General features: G+C 39.2%; 1 pseudogene across 1 annotated transcript; it reads right to left on the bottom strand.

Annotated features, from left to right (window-relative positions):
• Positions 1-17,011: 17,011 nt before the first annotated feature.
• On the bottom strand, positions 17,012-19,068 carry LOC128577585 (translation initiation factor IF-2, mitochondrial-like; annotated as a pseudogene). The gene has a single exon (XR_008377593.1). The product of XR_008377593.1 is annotated as a translation initiation factor IF-2, mitochondrial-like (transcript).
• Positions 19,069-19,768: the final 700 nt, after the last annotated feature.

The following is a 19,768-nucleotide window of genomic DNA, read 5'->3' as shown; positions in this document are numbered from 1 at the left end:
GTTTTTGTCATCTCTGGAACAACATGTCAGTAAGTATTAAGACTTTCATTAATATCCAAAAGCCCCATGAAAGGAGTTACCAAATAAAAGTAGTCACCTCTATCAGATCTAGGGGGATTTTGGGGGGGTGCAAAACTCTGAAAAAAACATAAATTTTTAAAGTTGCTGTTCTCTATGGTCCTGTTGACATTATCTGAAGCCCAAGAAGAAGAGACAATGCTGTCACAGAAGAAATAAATACCCAAGAATTCGTGTCTTGCCCCTCTTCCTCAACCTACCCAGCATTAATTGGGAATATAAGAATGGTGGTAGAGCTACTGCACTGTTGATTATTGGGTATTTCTTTGTCTTAATCAAAGAAAATTCATTAAGAGTAGCTAGTGGAAAAGAACATGATCGCTAATAAGCAGGTACACAAAATTTCCCACCATAGATTCAAGCTATGATTTACCCAATAAAATATCAGAAAATTTCATTCAGCAAACTATTTTCATTCATTCTATTATCTGTCTTCCTCTTCCTCTTCCTATGCACACCACCAAACTGCTTCCTCTGCCTAGAACACTATCCCCCATTCCCACCCCAGCTGTTACCAGCCAACCTGTACTCTTCTATCTCAGCTTAGCTGATAGCCACTCCAAGAAGCCTATTCAAGCCTACCCAAGGTAGAATTGATGCTATTCATCTGTACTTCCATAGCACTCCATACTCTCCCTCACATGGCCCTGCTCACACTAAATTGTAATTGCTTAAGGTCTTGTTTACCATCCCAGCATCTATCACAGTTTCTTTCATATGGTGGGTGCTTGATGAAGGCTGTTGACTGAATAAGTGAAAGAAAATTCATTTTTATGGAGCCATCTCCATCTCTCTCAGAAGAAAATTGCTCTTTCCATTTTTCATAGCATTTTTTACACACCTCTATTCTAGGCTACTTTGTATTGTGTGCTGAATGTCTTTCCTCACACTGTTTAATGCTTTCAGAAGGCAAGGAATTAACCCTATTTAATCTTTCTATTTTCCCTAGGACCTACCTTCTCCATTATTTGTACAAAGTAGACCTCAACAAATGTTTGTTGAATTAAATTGAATTTCTCTGCCCTCTAGCCCCATTGTCACACAGTTAATGATTAGTAATAATTGGTTCATGATCTTTAAACAAAACATAACTTTGGTATTTATAACTTTGGCACAATTCCTTTGGTATTTAAAGGAACAGGTTAGTTAGTGACTTTTTGGAGAAAGCAAGAAATTAAAGAAAATGAGAAATGTAAAAAACTATCTCCTAGTTTATCTGTTTTGTAAGATCAAGATTTCATAAACAGGGTTTTTAGTTTTGTTTTGATTTGGTGGTCTTTTGCATACATAAGCATATCATAAGCATGCTTGTGATCACTTTAAATTTTGAAATGTTTCTGATTTCACTCTTTGGGATATACGTGAATTTGGTGGGTCCAGAATTAATTTTAGAGAACTAGATGAGAAGATACTGAGATGCCATATGTGCATGCAAACACACATACATCTACACATGGGAATATGGTTAAAAATTAGAGAGATCTCTTTGGTCTCATCTCTAACCTAAGAGTCTCAGTTAACTCAGATGAGAAGCAGCATAATGAATAAAGCCTGATACTTTTGCAAGCCACTAATTTAAACTCAAGACATGCACATTCAATCTTTTTAATTTGTTGTTGATATTTCACAACTATCTGGTTGCAACTTTAAAATATTAAATGGAACAGTGCCATCTCTACTCCATTGGTCTTCCAGCTTCCACTCTTTCTCTTGCACAGTCCATTTTCCATACAGCTTTCCAGAGTGTTCTTATGAAACATAATCACTTCATGTATGTTCACTGTTCAGAACTCACCAATGGCTTTGTCACATCAGAACAAAATCTAAACTCTCTACTTTGGACTAACAGGCCCTAAGTAACACAGCCTTTTTTTGACTATTTACCTTGCTCTGTTTTTTTGTTTTTCAGTACCTTGAATAACCCAAGCTATTCCCAGTTTAGGGGCTTTGCAAACGCTGTTCCCCTTGCCTGAAATGCTCTTCACTTAGATCTTCCCATGGCTGGTTCCTTATCATCTTTCTGATGTCAAGTCAAGTGTCATTCCCTGACCACTCTATTTAAAATAGCTCTATTTGTCAACATTAGTCACTTTCTAAATTATTGCCTTCATAGCATTTATCATCATCTAATATCATTATCTTGTTTATATACTTGTGTATTGTGTCTTCCTCTTTAAGGAAGTAAGTTCTGGTAAAGCCTTGGTTTTACACACTACTGTATCCTCAACAGCTAGAATAGTGCCACATCCAGAGTAAGTTCTTAATAAATATTTGTGAAATAAATTATTTTCAAAATCAGTTGGGATCCTTTTCAGTACTGAAATAGTTCAGTTTCTTGCCCAGGGATAAGAGATTCAATCTGAGTCAATTTAATTTAGTTCAACAAGCAATTATTTGTTTCTTCCCACCTCTGATTCTCCAGAACCTAGGAATAGTGCCGGGCACATAGTAGATGCTCAGCTAACAAATGTTAAATTAATTAATTAATTTCATGCCTTTACTGTGTACAACATTGGAACAGGGACAATTACAGTAAAAGGGGGGGGTCACAGTATGAGGACAGCAGCCAAGAGCCATTTGTTGACTTCCACTAGGCCAGAGGCAAAAGCTGAGCCTGGTCTCCATGGCAACCTTTCAATAGAAACCATAGGAAAGAATCTATGTTACACCTATTCCCCGGATCAATTAAGAGCTATAAGGAAAACGAGAAAAGGAGGGACATTTTTCCAAGGCCCACATGACCTCCCCTTTTCACTAACAGGGTGTGGATCTCCAAACTGCTTGAAACATGTGTGAGGGGAGAGGCCTTTCCATCAACTTTGCTCTCACTGGAGATCACTGGTGAAGGAGTAGTAAAGCACACTGCCAGTTTCCCAGTAAGGTGATCCATGGAGAAGAAAGCTTCCCTTAAATCCATTAGGACTGGGTGAAAGGTGGTGATAGCAAAGAGGAAGGGGTCTATCCTAGATTAAAGTTGCAGATTTTTAAATAGGAAACAGGCTCTTACCACCTCTGAGGCTCTTCCTACAGCTACACCTCTCTCCTGCTGCCCTAGTTACATTATAAGTAACATCTTTATGGAAAAGCACCATCTAAGTTACAGATTCTGTAGAAAGGGCTCTTTCTTAAAGCACTAGGCCTGAACTACCTATTAAGAACTGGTCTCAAGATATAGTATGTCTGTTTTTCAAAACTCTCCAAAGTAAGATAATACTAGGCCCATTTTACAAATGAGGAAACTGAGACTCAGACTAAATCAAAGTTTAAAAGCTCAGACTCTGGAGTCAGATTACCTGAACTGAGTTTTACCACTACGGGATCTTGGGCAACTCAAATTTATAGAACTTCAGCTTCCTCCTTTCTAAAGTGAAGATAAAAATATCTAACTCCGTAGGGATCTCTCTCTCTTTCTCTCTCTCTCACACACACACACACACAATAATGACACACACACAGACATGAGCATGTGCACACACACACATGATAATCCCTTAAAAGTCATTACCAGGGCCAGACACAGTGGCTCACACCTATAATCTCAGCACTCTGTGAGGCCAAGGCAGGTAAATCACTTGAGGTCAGGAATTCAAGACCAGCCTGGGTAATACAGTGAGACACCATCTCTACAAGAAATTTAAAAATTACTTGAGTGTGGTGGTGCGCACCTATAATCCCAGCTACTTGGGGGGGCTGAGGCAGGAGGATCATGCCAGCTCAGGAGTTTGAAGTTACAGTGAGCTACACATATGTTGATACCATTGCATCCCAGCCTGGGTGACAGAGTGAGGCCTTGTATCTAGGGGGAAAAAAATAAAATTAGTTTTCTTTAAAGTGCTTTGCACAAAAAATTAAAAAAAAAATTAAATGCTTAGCACATTATCTGGTAAATAGCATGTTGCTCAATTAATAGCTGTTGTCATTACCTAAGGTTAACTACATAGTATGGAGACCAGATTCAAACCAGATCTGTCTGGCCCCAGACCCCACATTTTTTTTTCATCATAGCAGGATTCTCAAATCTTAGCATGCATCAGAATGACTTTGTTAAAACACAGGTTACCTAGTTTCACCCCCAGAGTTTTAGCCCAAGAATTTACATTTCTTTCTTTCTTTTTTTTTTTGAGACATTGTCTTACTATGTTGCCCTCAGTAGAGTGTGTCGTGGCATTACAGTTTACAGCAACCTCAAACTCTTGGGCTCAAGCAATTCTTTTGCCTCAGCCTCCCAAGTAGCTGGGACTACAGGTGCCCGCTACAACACTCGGCTATTTTTTGGTTGTAGTGGTTGGTGCTGCTATGGACACTGATTCAGAATTTACATTTCTAAAAAGTTCTCAGGTGCTGCTGCTGGTGGTGGTCTGGGGACCAAGCTAAACTGCTAACCTGGAGCTTTGCTGTCAAAGAGCATCTACAGAGCAGCTCCAGATATTTGAGATGATTAGAAAGTCGGAATGCTCCTAGAGCCACTGCATTATAAATAGGAGATTATGGAAGCTGAGATACTGCAGCTCTTCCTAAAAAGAAGCACAAAGTAGGATTGTTTTTTTCAGAGTACGAAACTTGCTCTCCCAATGACAAAAAGCTGCAAGCCAGCTCTTTATCCTGAGACTGCAGCTACTACCCTGTGCAACACAAGAAGGCCCTGAGGGAGAATCTCCTCTTGACTGCTCACCAAAGCCACAGTGGTGAACAGCCAGCCCTGGGGAGTTCTTTGGGCTTTTCTAGCCACATCCAAGCTACACTCTGGGCATTGGGCCAGGCCTGAGCTCATACCTTGGGGATTTGGTAGCTAGTGGGAGGTATGGAACCTGTAGTCCTAAATTTACATTCAGTCCACTTGGCTGAGATAGACTTTTCCTTTCAGTGGAATGACTATAAAATATTCTCATTGACAATTCATTTCGAAAAGGATGGAACTTGGATACATGGGCTTTCTTGGTTCCCCTACAAACCCAAAACCATGCTTAGGTGTTCTGCACTTTGGAACACACATAGTGACCTTCCTAATTTCTATGCCTAGTTGGGCTACCACTGGTGCAAATGGTGCACCACACAGGGTTTATATAGAGGCCCCTACTGCACTGCTTCTTTAAAGCCCTCTGCTATATTCTTGAGTCCCATTGCAGGCACCACTTCCACTGCAGTCTCTCAATTATCTAGTTTTCCCCACACTATCACAGCATCCACAAACCAAACTTCAGCCTCCCTGCAGGGAACCTTTCCCCACATTTCTCCTGTAAACATTGGTTCAAATGCTGTTCTGTGGCATACATTCCTCAAAATGCAAAATGCCTGGCATAATAACACTTTAAAACATAGTAAGTATTAATACCTAAGTGTGAGTGAGTCTTGGAGTCCTTGCCAAGTGTCAGAACGATAGGCAAAGATGGGGCATAAAATTCAAGCTTCTAGAGGGCTGAGCCTATGACTAGCATGTATGTATTTATCCCAGCAAGAGCACTGCTTTTATTATACTTTGTTCCTTTCCATATTTTGTTCTTTCTTTGAGAAAGGAAGGTGAATGCCCATACACATTAGCTGCCAAGTCTTTCAAAACACACCTGTATGTTGACGATATGAAAATATTATACTACTGTCTCCAGTCTCAATTTTCAATTTTGCAACAATAGATAGTCCCTCTTTTCCAAACAGTAAAAAATTTCTCTTTATCTCTCTGTTAGAACTGGAGATCCGTAAGTTATCTCTTGCCAGTATTTTTCACTTTCAAGTATGCATTAGAATCAACTAGGTCACTTACAATACTGCAGATACCTGGGTCCTACTCTGTATCTAATGAGGGCCCCACAAGAAGGCATAGGCACCTAGATTAAAAAAAAATACATCTCCTGTTGCTTCTAATGTACACCCTTAGTTCATCTGGTCCAAGACCATAATTTTAAAGATATGGAACCTGAAGTCCAGAAAGGGAAGGGACTTGTCCAAAGTCCCACAGCCAGTTAGTGGCAAAGCAGACTTCCCAATCCAATCTTGAAATAGCCAATTCATTGTCTTTATTCACAAATATATGTTCAGAACTGTTCTTTCTCTGTGTAGCTTGCAAATTTAAATGGATCCATCAAAAGCTGTAAAGGAAAAAATTTGAAGAGCAGGAAAGAAAGGAAAAACAGGAAAAGGAAAAAAATCCACTGCTACAGTGTATTTCAAACCATTTAAAAACTCAGATATAAGAACCTGTGAAGATCTGAAATTTTAGCACTCACTAGCTGGACAGAATCTGCATGGAAACAATTTGAGAGTCACACTGAAAACACTACTGGGAATTTTATGATCCCTAAGCTCAGTGGCTGTCATCTTTGTATTGCTGTTAATAAGCCAGGTTTGGTCCTCAATTCCCCAGTACAGTCTCTTCAATTGTCCTAGCCCCAGATGGTGTCATGTGACAGTGTCTCCCCACACTGAACCACACCCATTCTTCCATCTCTTTGCAGGTCAGATAGGCTCATAGCCATCCTTTCTTTATTGAAGCCACTTATGAAAGGGCAGAGACACTGATCCCATGGACCAACTTACATGAGTCAGTTTCCTTTTCAGATTTCTTGAGGGGAGGGGAGAGCTGAAAGACTCCCAATTTTTCTGACAACACATCAATGACATCCCACTTCAGAGGAAGGATTTTACACTGTCACAATTGTCTATTTGAAATAGGATTCTCAAAGAAATCAAGCTAGTGTTAATTCAAGATTAAGAAAAAGTGGCCGAGGGGTTTGTAGCACCAATTTCTCAACCATCTTAACCTTTTGTCAATACACAATAACTTTTGCCTTATATATTTGTGGTTTCTACCCCACCGAACCTTGATTGAAGAGGTCACAAAATGATCCTTAAATAATTTTATACATATAGCTTTCAGCTTCCCCATCACATTCACCACAACATCTGTCAAATACCTACTCCGCTCATTCAAGCCCTCTTAACTCAATCTTGCCTCACACTTTATTGAAATCAAAGTCATCTTAAATAAGTTCCCTAGACTTCCCTTTCCCTTACATTTATACCTAACATTGTATTTTATTCTTTGTATCACCTGTCATCTTTGCAACAGCTAACTGTATGTACCCACCGATCCACCCTTTCTTTAACTTCCAGCACTCTACCCTCTATCCCCACCATCGTCTTATATTCTTTTATTTCATCAGTAAGCCCAACAAATGAGGTCATACTTGTAAAGAACGTGGCATAGTTCGTGATGCAGCATAAGTGCTCAATAACATTGCAGTTCTTTCCAAACATAAGCGTACATACATGTACACAAACATACATGCACGTACACACACACAGAATCTACTCCAAGGGCTTTCCCTCTCTCATCCTTTATCTTTTCATGGCATTTGACATTGTTGACCACTCCCCTTCCATTTCTGTTTTTAGAGACAAAGTCTCACTCTGTTTCCCAAGCTAGAGTGCTATGGCATCATAGCTCACAGTAACCTCGAACTCCCAGGCTCAAGAAATCCTCCTACCTCAGCTTCCCAAATAGCCAGGACTACAGGTGCCCACCACAACTCTCAGCTAATTTTTCTATTTTTAGTAGAGACAGGGTCTCACTTTTGCTCAGGCTGGTCTCAAACTCCTGAACTCAAGTAATCCACCCAGCTCAGCCTCCCAGAGTGCTAGGATTACAGGTGTGAGTCACCACACCCAGCCTCTCCTTCCATTTCTGAAACTTTCTCTCATTGACTCTGGGAACACTATACACTAGTGTAGTATCTTACTACTTCTTTCTCTTTTGATAAATTTCTCTTCTTGTCCCCCTCCAAATGTGTTCCCATCCAAAGGTTAAGAAATGAAATCTCGACATGACTGAAGATGGCAGCCGAGTAACAGCTTCCTTGCATCTGGGCACCGTGAGTCTGGGGATATAGGACTCCAGGCACCTCTGGCTGGTGGGATCTGCCTATCATCACCCCTGGGAGGATACAGGGAGTCAGCGAGAGACTTCTGGACCCCAAGAGGAGGATTAAAACAGTGGAAAACTGGCAAGTGGTCACGTGTGTTCAATCCGTCTAAACCCGCCCGCAACTGTAAGTTCAGTAGCAGCAAGACTGCAAGCCAGAAAGGCCTTACCTGTGAACTGTTTCGGTGTCTTTGGACTTGGCACTCAGCTGAACTGCCTTGGGGCGAGCCTGAGCGGGAGTGCGGAGAACTTTGGCCTTTGTCTGGGGCCCCAGTCTGAGCCGTTGAGCCAGACGGAGCTAATAGTGTTTGGCTCTCGGTCACAGGCAGACATTGTGAGCTATCTGCCCCAGCAAGCTCCGCCCTCAGGGTCGCAGAGCTGGAATTGGGTGGGAGCTGGTAACCCAGTGACCAAGTAGCCTAAGGGAGGGGTCTGAGCCGCCTTGCAGCCCTAACCCTGGGGGCAGAGGGAGACCAGTTTTGACACACAGGGTAAGTGCATAGCCACTTCAGCAGTGATTCCAGCGACAAGCACTTCCCTGAGAAAGCTTCTGCTCAGTAAGTGAACAAGTTCAAAGTGCCTTTTAAGTGGGCTGAAGAGAGATTTAGGGTGTCTACCTGCTGGGGTTTGAGAAACTAGCAGCCTCCAGTCGTATCAGAACTGTGATTAACATCTCATACCCCAGAAGACCACGTGTTGCCCAGACAATATAACATATACATACTGCTTTGTTTTTGGTTGTATTTTTTTTTATTTGGTTGTTTTTTTTGTTTGTTTATTTTGATATTGTGGATTGTTGTTTTGTTTTTTAAGTTCAACCTTTTCCATACAGATCCTTTTTCTTTCTCAATTTTCCTAGTTTAATTATAATTTCCCATTGCTGCCTATTTCAATAATTAGAACTTCATTTTTCTTAGTGTTTCTACCTCTATTATTTGGTTTTTCCAGCCAATTTTATCCCGTAAAGTTTTTTGTTTGCTTGTTTTGGTTTGATTTATAGCATTTTTGTCTTTCCTCTCTACTTGGTGGAGGTGGGGTACTGTGTCTGATCAGGTTAGCAAAGAGCTGCAGACCTCAAGGGAACCACCCCACTGGGCACCCCAGAAGGTAGTTTTTTTTTTTTAAGGTTGTATCAAAGTAACCTACTGTACACCTATATTGCTCTGTCTCCCTCTTTCTGTGCCTCTCTTCTTTTTGTCAATATTCCTTTTACCCCCCACCTCTCCTTTCTCTATTTTTCTTTTTTTTTTCTTATCACTCGGTCCTCCTTTCTTTCATCCCTTTTTTTGCTCTTAAACCTTCTCACACTTCTGGTCCTGTAACCCTTAGTCCACAGGCACGAGAACTTAAAGAGCAAGAGGAAGTGAAAGGAAAATTAGGGCAAGGAAACAGATAAAAGAAATCACCCATGAGGAAGAATCAGCAGAAAACTCCAGGCAACATGAAGAACCAGTCCAGAACAACCCCGCCAAGGGACCACGAGGTAGCTACTGCAGAGGATTCCACCTATACAGAAATGTTAGGAATGATAGAAAGGGAATTTAGAATACACATGTTGAAAACAATGAAAGAAATGATGGAAACAATGAGGGAAATTGCTAATCAAGTGGAAAATAACCAAAAGGAAATCCAAAAACAGAATCAAATAAGAGATGAACGATATGAACAATACAAAAAGGATATAGCAGAGCTGAAGGAAATGAAACAGTCAATCAGGGAACTTAAAGATGCAATGGAAAGTATCAGCAACAGGTTAGACCATGCAGAAGAAAGAATTTCAGAGGTAGAAGACAAAGTTTTTGAGATAACTCAGATAGTAAAAGAGGCAGAAAAGAAGAAAGAGAAAGCAGAACGTTCACTGTCAGAATTATGGGACTTTATGAAGCGTTCCAACATACGAGTTATAGGAATTCCAGAAGGGGAAGAAGAATGCCCCAGAGGAATGGAAGCCATACTAGAGAATATTATAAAAGAAAATTTCCCTAATATCACGAAAGATTCTGACACACTCCTTTCAGAGGGCTATCGAACCTCAGGTCGCCTCAATTCTAACCGAGCTTCTCCAAGACACATTGTGATGAACCTGTCCAAAGTCAAGACAAAAGAAAAGATTCTGCAAGCTGCCAGGAGTAAGCACCAGTTGACCTACAGGGGCAAATCCATCACAGTGACTGCAGACTTTCTAATGAAACTTTCCAAGCAAGAAGACAATGGTCATCTACCTTTAATCTACTTAAACAGAACAATTTCCAGCCCAGAATTCTGTACGCTGCTAAGCTAAGCTTCAAAATTGACGGAGAAATCAAATCATTTACGGATATACAAACATGGAGGAAATTCACCACAAGACCAGCTCTACAGGAAATACTTCAACCTGTTCTGCACACTGACCACCACAATGGATCAGCAGAAAAGTAAGAACTCAGAAATTAAAGGACAGAACCAAACCTCCACACTGATGCAAAAGATAAAACTAAGCAATGGACTCTCACAAAATAAGACAAATAGAATACTACCACACTTCTCAATTATCTCAATAAATGTTAATGGCTTGAATTCCCCACTGAAGAGACATAGATTGGCTGACTGGATTAAAAAACACAAGCTATCCATTTGCTGTCTGCAAGAAACACACCTGGCTTCAAAAGACAAATTAAAGCTCCGAGTCAAGGGTTGGAAGACAATTTTTCAGGCAAATGGAATTCAGAAGAAAAGAGGAGTTGCAATCTTATTTTCAGATACATGTGGATTTAAAGCAACTAAAGTCAAAAAAGACAAAGATGGTCACTTTATATTGGTCAAGGGAAAACTACAACAAGAAGACATTTCAATTCTAAATATCTATGCACCCAATTTAAATGCTCCCAGATTCTTGAAACAGACCTTACTCAGTCTGAGCAATATGATATCTGATAATACCATAATAACAGGGGACCTTAACACTCCTCTTATAGAGCTGGACAGATCCTCTAAACAGAAATTAAACAAGGATATAAGAGACTTAAATGAGACCCTAGAACAACTGTGCTTGATAGACGAATATAGAACACTCCATCCCAAAGATAAAGAATATACATTCTTCTCATCACCCCATGGAACATTCTCCAAAATTGATCATATCCTGGGACACAAAACAAATATCAACAGAATCAAAAGAATTGAAATTTTACCTTGTATCTTCTCAGACCATAAGGCACTAAAGGTGGAACTCAACTCTAACAAAAATGCTCGACCCCACCCAAAGGCATGGAAATTAAACAATCTTCTGTTGAATAACAGATGGGTGCAGGAAGAAATAAAACAGGAAATCATTAACTTCCTTGAGCATAACAACAATGAAGACACAAGCTACCAAAACCTGTGGGATACTGCAAAAGCAGTTTTGAGAGGAAAATTCATCTCTTTAGATGCCTACATTCGAAAAACAGAAAGACAGAGCATCAACAATCTCACAAGAGATCTTATGGAATTGGAAAAAGAAGAACAATCTAAGCCTAAACTCAGTAGAAGAAAAGAAATATCCAAAATCAAATCAGAGATCAATGAAATTGAAAACAAAAGAATCATTCAGAAAATTAATGAAACAAGGAGTTGGTTTTCTGAAAAAATAAATAAAATAGATAAACCCTTGGCCAGACTAACGAGGAATAGAAAAGTAAAATCTCTAGTAACCTCAATCAGAAATGATAAAGGGGAAATAACAACTGATCCCACAGAGATTCAAGAGATCATCTCTGAATACTACCAGAAACTCTATGCCCAGAAATTTGACAATGTGAAAGAAATGGATCAATATTTGGAATCACACCCTCTCCCTAGACTCAGCCAGGAAGAAATAGAGCTCCTGAACAGACCAATTTCAAGCACTGAGATCAAAGAAACAATAAAAAAGCTTCCAACCAAAAAATGCCCTGGTCCAGATGGCTTCACTCCAGAATTCTATCAAACCTTCAAGGAAGAGCTTATTCCTGTACTGCAGAAATTATTCCAAAAAATTGAGGAAGAAGGAATCTTCCCCAACACATTCTATGAAGCAAACATCACCCTGATACCAAAACCAGGAAAAGACCCAAACAAAAAGGAGAATTTCAGACCAATCTCACTCATGAACATAGACGCAAAAATTCTCAACAAAAGCCTAGCCAATAGATTACAGCTTATCATCAAAAAAGTCATTCATCATGATCAAGTAGGCTTCATCCCAGGGACGCAAGGCTGGTTTAACATACACAAGTCTATAAACATTATCCACCATATTAACAGAGGCAAAAATAAAGATCACATGATCCTCTCAATAGATGCAGAAAAAGCATTTGATAAAATCCAGCATCCTTTTCTAATTAGAACACTGAAGAGTATAAGCATAGGTGGCACATTTCTAAAACTGATTCAAGCTATCTATGACAAACCCACAGCCAATATTTTACTGAATGGAGTAAAACTGAAAGCTTTTCCTCTTAGAACTGGAACCAGACAAGGTTGTCCTCTGTCACCTTTACTATTCAACATAGTGCTGGAAGTTCTAGCCAATACAATTAGGCAAGACAAGGAAATAAAGGGAATCCAAATGGGAGCAGAGGAGGTCAAACTCTCCCTCTTTGCTGACGACATGATCTTATACTTAGAGAACCCCAAAGACTCAACCACACGACTCCTAGAAGTCATCAAAAAATACAGTAATGTTTCAGGATATAAAATCAATGTCCACAAGTCAGTAGCCTTTGTGTACACCAATAACAGTCAAGATGAGAAGCTAATTAAGAACACAACTCCCTTCACCATAGTCTCAAAGAAAATGAAATACCTAGGAATATACCTAACAAAGGAGGTGAAGGACCTCTATAAAGAAAACTATGAAATCCTCAGAAAGAAATAGCAGAGGATATTAACAAATGGAAGAACATACCATGCTCATGGATGGGAAGAATCAACATTGTTAAAATGTCTATACTTCCCAAAGCAATCTACCTATTCAATGCCATTCCTATGAAAATACCAACATCGTACTTTCAAGATTTGGAAAAAATGATTCTGCGTTTTGTATGGAACCGGAAAAAACCCCGTATAGCTAAGGCAGTTCTCTGTAACAAAAATAAAGCTGGGGGCATCAGCATACCAGATTTTAGTCTGTACTACAAAGCCATAGTGCTCAAGACAGCATGGTACTGGCACAAAAACAGAGACATAGACACTTGGAATCGAATTGAAAACCAGGAAATGAAACTAACATTTTACAACCACCTAATCTTTGATAAACCAAACAAGAACATACCTTGGGGGAAAGACTCCCTATTCAATAAATGGTGTTGGGAGAACTGGATGTCTACATGTAAAAGACTGAAACTAGATCCACACCTTTCCCCACTCACAAAAATTGATTCAAGATGGATAAAGGACTTAAACTTAAGGCATGAAACAATAAAAATCTTCCAAGAAAGCATAGGAAAAACACTGGAAGATATTGGCCTGGGGAAAGACTTCATGAAGAAGACTGCCATGCCAATTGCAACAACCACAAAAATAAACAAATGGGACTTCATTAAACTGAAAAGCTTCTGTACAGCTAAGGAGACAATAACCAAAGCAAAGAGACAACCTACACAATGGGAAAGGATATTTGCATATTTTCAATCAGACAAAAGCTTGATAACTAGGATCTGTAGAGAACTCAAATTAATCCACATGAAAAAAGCCAACAATCCCTTATATCAATGGGCAAGAGACATGAATAGAACTTTCTCTAAAGACGACAGACGAATGGCTAACAAACACATGAAAAAATGTTCATCATCTCTATATATTAGAGAAATGCAAATCAAAACAACCCTGAGATATCATCTAACCCCAGTGAGAATGGCCCACATCACAAAATCTCAAAACTGCAGATGCTGGCGTGGATGTGGAGAGAAGGGAACACTTTTACACTGCTGGTGGGACTGCAAACTAGTACAACCTTTCTGGAAGGAAGTATGGAGAAACCTCAAAGCACTCAAGCTAGACCTCCCATTTGATCCTGCAATCCCATTACTGGGCATCTACCCAGAAGGAAAAAAATCCTTTTATCATAAGGACACTTGTACTAGACTGTTTATTGCAGCTCAATTTACAATCGCCAAAATGTGGAAACAGCCTAAATGCCCACCAACCCAGGAATGGATTAACAAGCTGTGGTGTATGTATAGCATGGAATACTATTCAGCCATTAAAAAAAAATGGAGACTTTACATCCTTCGTATTCACCTGGATGGAAGTGGAAGACATTATTCTTAGTAAAGCATCACAAGAATGGAGAAGCATGAATCCTATGTACTCAATTTTGATATGAGGACAATTAATGACAATTATGGTTATGGGGGGGGAACAGAAAGAGGGAAGGAGGGAGGGGGGTGGGGCCTTGGTGTGTGTCACACTTTATGGGGGCAAGACATGATTGCAAGAGGGACTTTACCTAACAATTGCAATCAGTGTAACCTGGCTTATTGTACCCTCAATGAATCCCCAACAATAAAAAAAAAAAAAACCCACATGACTTCCTCAAAAAAAAAAAAAAGAAAAGAAATGAAATCTCTTTTTTTCCTAGATTCTTCTTTCTATAGGGCACTGCTACTCAAACTGTAGTCCACACATCAGTGCCCATCAGCAAACCGTTGGTTGCTGGTCTACCATAAGATAAGAAGCTTGTCGAAGAATGTAAATCACTGACATCACTAAGCACATGGATTAGTTCAACTGGCATCATTATAGCCTGGCACTTTAAGGAGTATCCCCTTTAAGGTCCCTTTATACTCTTTGGCTTCAGTATTCACTCCTATTCAAAGAAAATTCACTCAAATCAACATCTCTAACTCCACCTTTTCCCCAGAGCTCTAAACCTGCACTCTAGCTGCCTGCCAGACCCAACTGCCACTGCCAACAACCTGGACATTCTGTTAATTCTTTAAACTCAACAGATTGAAAGCTAAACTCACCACTCTGGGAGGCCAAGGCAGGTGTATTACCTAAGCTCAGAAGTTTGAGACCAGTTTGAGCAAGAGTGAGACCCTGTCTCTAAAAAACAGCCAGGCGTTGTGGTGGGCACCTTTAGTCCCAGCTACCAGGGAGGCTGAGGCAAGAGAATCACTTGAGCCCAAAGAGTTTGAGGTTGCTGTGAGCTATGATACCATATAACTCTACAGAGGACGAAAAAGTGAGACTCTGGCTCAAAAAACAAAAAAGCTAAACTCACACCTGAAATCCTTTTCAGAAACAAGTAACAAACATATGCATCTCCAAGTTTGTCTTCTTTATATACATTTTAATCAAACACATAATACATCAATTCATTTTCCTTATAGATATTTTGAAAGTTGAAGATAAGTTCCATTTTGTATACCACCAAGAATCAAGGTCCAATCCCCTCCTCCTCGAAATAACCATTGTTGACAGTTTGTATTTTGGTGTCCTTCTAAATCTTTTTTCTACACATATGTACTTATAGAAAATATAAGGCATTATTTGGTTCTCAAAAAAATTCTCAGTGTTATCATATTGTAATGTATCTTTTCCAAATTGTTCTTTCCAAACACTGAAATATTCTGCAGATCTTTCCATGCCAATCCACATAGAGATATTACATTCCTTTTAAAGCACTAAATAGCATTCCATAAGAAAGATAGACATAGACATTGTGGCAGAGGCATTGCTATACGTTCAGCAAACCACTCTATTTTCCTTCTGAGCATTCACAGGTGAACAAGAATATGACTAGTTCTGGTCCACCGAATGGGGATGAAAAAGATACATTCTACTTCTAGGCCTGGGCACTGAAATCTACAACAAATTCCTCTGCTCTTTTTCTTTCCTTTCTGTAGGGGCCATGGAGGTCATATGTGGAAGATGATGGTATTATAAGATGGGAGAAACTGAATTTCTGAGTTACTGTGAGGAATCATTCAGACTCCCCTCTCATTGACCACATTGGACTGTCATGTGAGCAAGAAATATATCTTTACTGTGTTAAGTCAGTGAAATTTTAGAATTGTTTATTACAACAAATATCATTGGTTATCCTAACTTGTATTGAAAAAGCAGGCTGGATGGAAATTAAGGGCCAAGTGTTTAGGAGGTGAACATTTTCTTCTTCATTCTATTCAAATCAATTAAAAACTCTAATTATGGTTGATGGGTATAAGAGCAGTGCTGATGTGACCAAATTAAAGAATGAAGACCATATGCTTTAAAGTAAAATTAAACATGATAAAAATCCTATGCAGTGTCCTCTAAAGCCCTTGAAATTTTCAGAAGTCCTATTCAGAATCTCTACAAAGGTCCTCATCTACTTTATTCCACTCTTAATTAAACCAGCTTCTCTCCAAAGTACCGTCATTTAAAATCCATGTCTTATTCAACTTGACATTTCCTTGTGTCTAATTCTTAGTACCACAGTAACATCATTTCATAGTAATTTTCCTAACAAACATATATACAGTTTCAGCCATGTCATGGGACAAATTGATATAAGGGTCCACCTATAAAGATATGCATCTTTAACAAGTTTCCAGTATAAAATGAACTCTGAGTTCCAAGCAACTGCTTTATAACCCAGTTTTAAAAGCATCACCTATTCTTTACTTTCCATATGATTATTTCTTAAGGAATAAACAACAAACTTACCAAACAGCCCATAATCACTTCAAAGTACAGAATGTGCCATTGCCATCTCCTATTCCTTCCTGGTGCAACTCCAACATAGGAGCAGGCACACGAACTACTATATTTTTCTTTTTTTTTAACACTTGAAAATTTATTAAACTCTGATTGTTACATTCGGTGATATCCTAAAAGTTAATTCCCTTTTACATACCATATTGTTAGTCTTCATACTTCTAGATTTCTAGTTGGAGGTATCCTTAAATAATGATTTCTATTTCTGTAGCACTTTTGACAGTTCTAATGCACGTTAACACTTGGTAGAACAACTTTAGTGCCTTTTTAACCAGTGCTGGCAGATCTGCCTTCCATAAAGCAAAAACAATGTCTTTTACATTTTTAATGTATCTTAAAATCCTGGATCCCAAGAAGTTTTGGCTGTAACTTGCTTTTCTTCATGACAAACAATTTCATCTCCTACTTTAAAGTCTATCTCGTCTTCATCTAAACTGAGACCACAATCTATTCCAGTTTTGATGACTGAAACGTCATCTTTGTGGTGTTTCAGTGAAGTTAATGAACCCTTCCAAATAACATGTCCGTTACGGATTAATTCAATTTTTTTTTGTTTTTCAAACTGTCCCTTTTGTACTCTGCAGCCAGCCACAGGAACTTTCTTCTTCCCTTCCATTACAGAGAAAGTAGCTAGCATAGAAGCCTCACCTACTGAGTGTTCTTCCACAATGCAGGGCAATTTACTGCTCAATTCCTCCTGAAAATCTTCAACAAGACAGTAAATGATTTTGTGAAGTTTAATTTTTACTCCTTTTTTTGCAGTGGACTTCTGGATAACATTGTCTACATTCACATTAAAGCCATATATAACACCATCAAATGTTTCAGCAAGGTTAACATCACTTTCACTAAAATCACCCACTCCAAAATGTACTAAATCCAGTTCACACTTGTGTGAAGCATCGTAGGTATCCATAAGGTTCAAAATGGCCTCAAAAGAGCCATCAACATCACCTTTAATTATTACAGGAAGTATATTTGAATCTCTTTCTATTTTCTCTTTTCTCTTTTGGCTTTAAGGGCTTTTGTTCTTTTCTCTCTAGATACTTTATAAATGAACTCTCCTTCCAGTGCGAAGTGCCATACTTCTCCCAGGCTTGCCGATGTGCTTCTTGGTGTTCCTTTCGCTTTTCTTCTATTGTTTTCAGATCCTCTTTATTTTTCTCCTGTTCTTGTTCATATATCCTCCAGCCAACAACTTCACGTGCCCTTGGCTCAGATTCTACTTCAAGAATTTCATCTCCTGCAGAAGGAAGATTTCTCCAGCCTAAATTCCCACTGGCATGCTGGGGTAGGCCTCATTGATTATTTTTCCATTTTCATCAAATATTAAATGCACTTTTGCCCAACACTTTCCAGCAACCAGAGCAGAGCCTTTCCTCAGAGTTCCTCTTTGAATTATAGCTGTAGTAACAGGACCTCTTCCTTTGTCTGTGAAAGACTCTATTACTGTTCCTTCCATTGGACCAGTGGGATCAGCTTTCAATTCCAATATCTCTGCGAGAACAATTGTTGCTTCTGTCAAAGCCATCAGATTCTCACCTGTAAGTGCAGAGATGTGCACTGCTTGAACATCCCTCCATAATCTTCACACACCACGTCATAAGCCAGCAGCTCTTTTTTCACGTTTTCAGGGTCAGCCTCAGCTTTGTCACATTTGTTTATAGGAAGCACAATAGGAACTTGAGCATCTTTTGCATGCTGAATAGATTCTACTGTTTGTTTCATCACGCCATCATCTGCAGCTACAACCAATATGACAATGTCAGTGACCTGAGCACCTCTGGCTCTCATTGCTGAGAAGGCAGCATGTCCTGGAGTATCAAGAAAAGTTGTCTTTTCCCCAGAAGGCAGACAGACTTCTTATAGCATCTTTATTTTCTCTGACTTTGTCTTGTTTTAATTTGCTCCATTTTAACTTCATCCCTGCCTTCTTTAGCACTTCTTTGATCCAGACTTCATCTAAATGTGAGTCTGCTTCTAGTGAATCTACATAAATAGCAGTGTTCAATAAAGCTTCATATATATAATCCGTGTTTTTTTTCCATTGCCTGGGCCAGCTCCTCAACAGTCATTCCAATCCATACTTCCACCTCCTTTTTAGATTTTGTTGAAGATAACTGAGATTCCCATGGTCTTTTTTCCTTATTTGTTCCTAGAAGCTTATATTGAAATAAAGTAGCCCCGATGAGCACGTCTATCTGTAAGGGTCGGGCATACAGCGGAGCTGTCCACATTGGGCAAGCAGGCAAAAATCCATGCCTCCACTATGCTAATGTTCTTCTCTGACCCAGGCTATGCAGCTCCCTACCAATAGTGTGAAATCGTAGCAAGTTCTCTAACTTTAGTAGCTTCTGGTTCATGTTTCTCTTAGCTCACACATAAGTCCACGGGCACCTGAATTCTCCCTATATTTTTCTGTGTATAATGCACACTCATGCTTTTGGGCCAAACGGTCACAAAAAAAAGAAAAAAAACTTCATTATAATTATTTAATATTTTGTTAATTTAATTTTTAATTAAAAATCATAACTTTACATTTATGGGGCATAATGTGATGACTTGATATCAAATTTTTATTTATATTTAGGTACTTTTTGTTATAAAGGAATTTTAGCATTTATTTTTAACATATTATGGTATAAGAAACATTATATAACAAATAATTACAAAGCACAATAACAGATACACATACAAAAAATGTTATAAGGCAGCTCCCATAGCTCAGTGGGTAGGGCGCTGGCCACATACATGGAGGCTAGTGGGTTCGAACCCAGCCCAGGCAAGCTAAAACAACAATGACAACTGCAACAAAATATAGCCAGGTGTTGTGGCAAGCACCTGTAGTCCTAACTACTCGGGAGGCTGAGGCAAGAGAATTGCTTAAGCCCAAGAGTTTGAGGTTGTTGTGATCTGTGACGCCATAGTACTCTACCCAGGGTGACAGCTTGAGACTCTGTCTCAAAAAAGAAAAAAATTTATGATCCAGAACAAATTTACAATATTTACACATCATATAAGGCCAAGAGCTCTTCATCACTGTCAATAGTAGAAGTATCATCTTCAATTTCT

This window comes from Nycticebus coucang, chromosome X, assembly GCF_027406575.1.
Source record: "Nycticebus coucang isolate mNycCou1 chromosome X, mNycCou1.pri, whole genome shotgun sequence".
NCBI classification, from domain to species: domain Eukaryota; kingdom Metazoa; phylum Chordata; class Mammalia; order Primates; family Lorisidae; genus Nycticebus; species Nycticebus coucang.
This window is presented reverse-complemented; position numbering and strand designations above follow the sequence as displayed.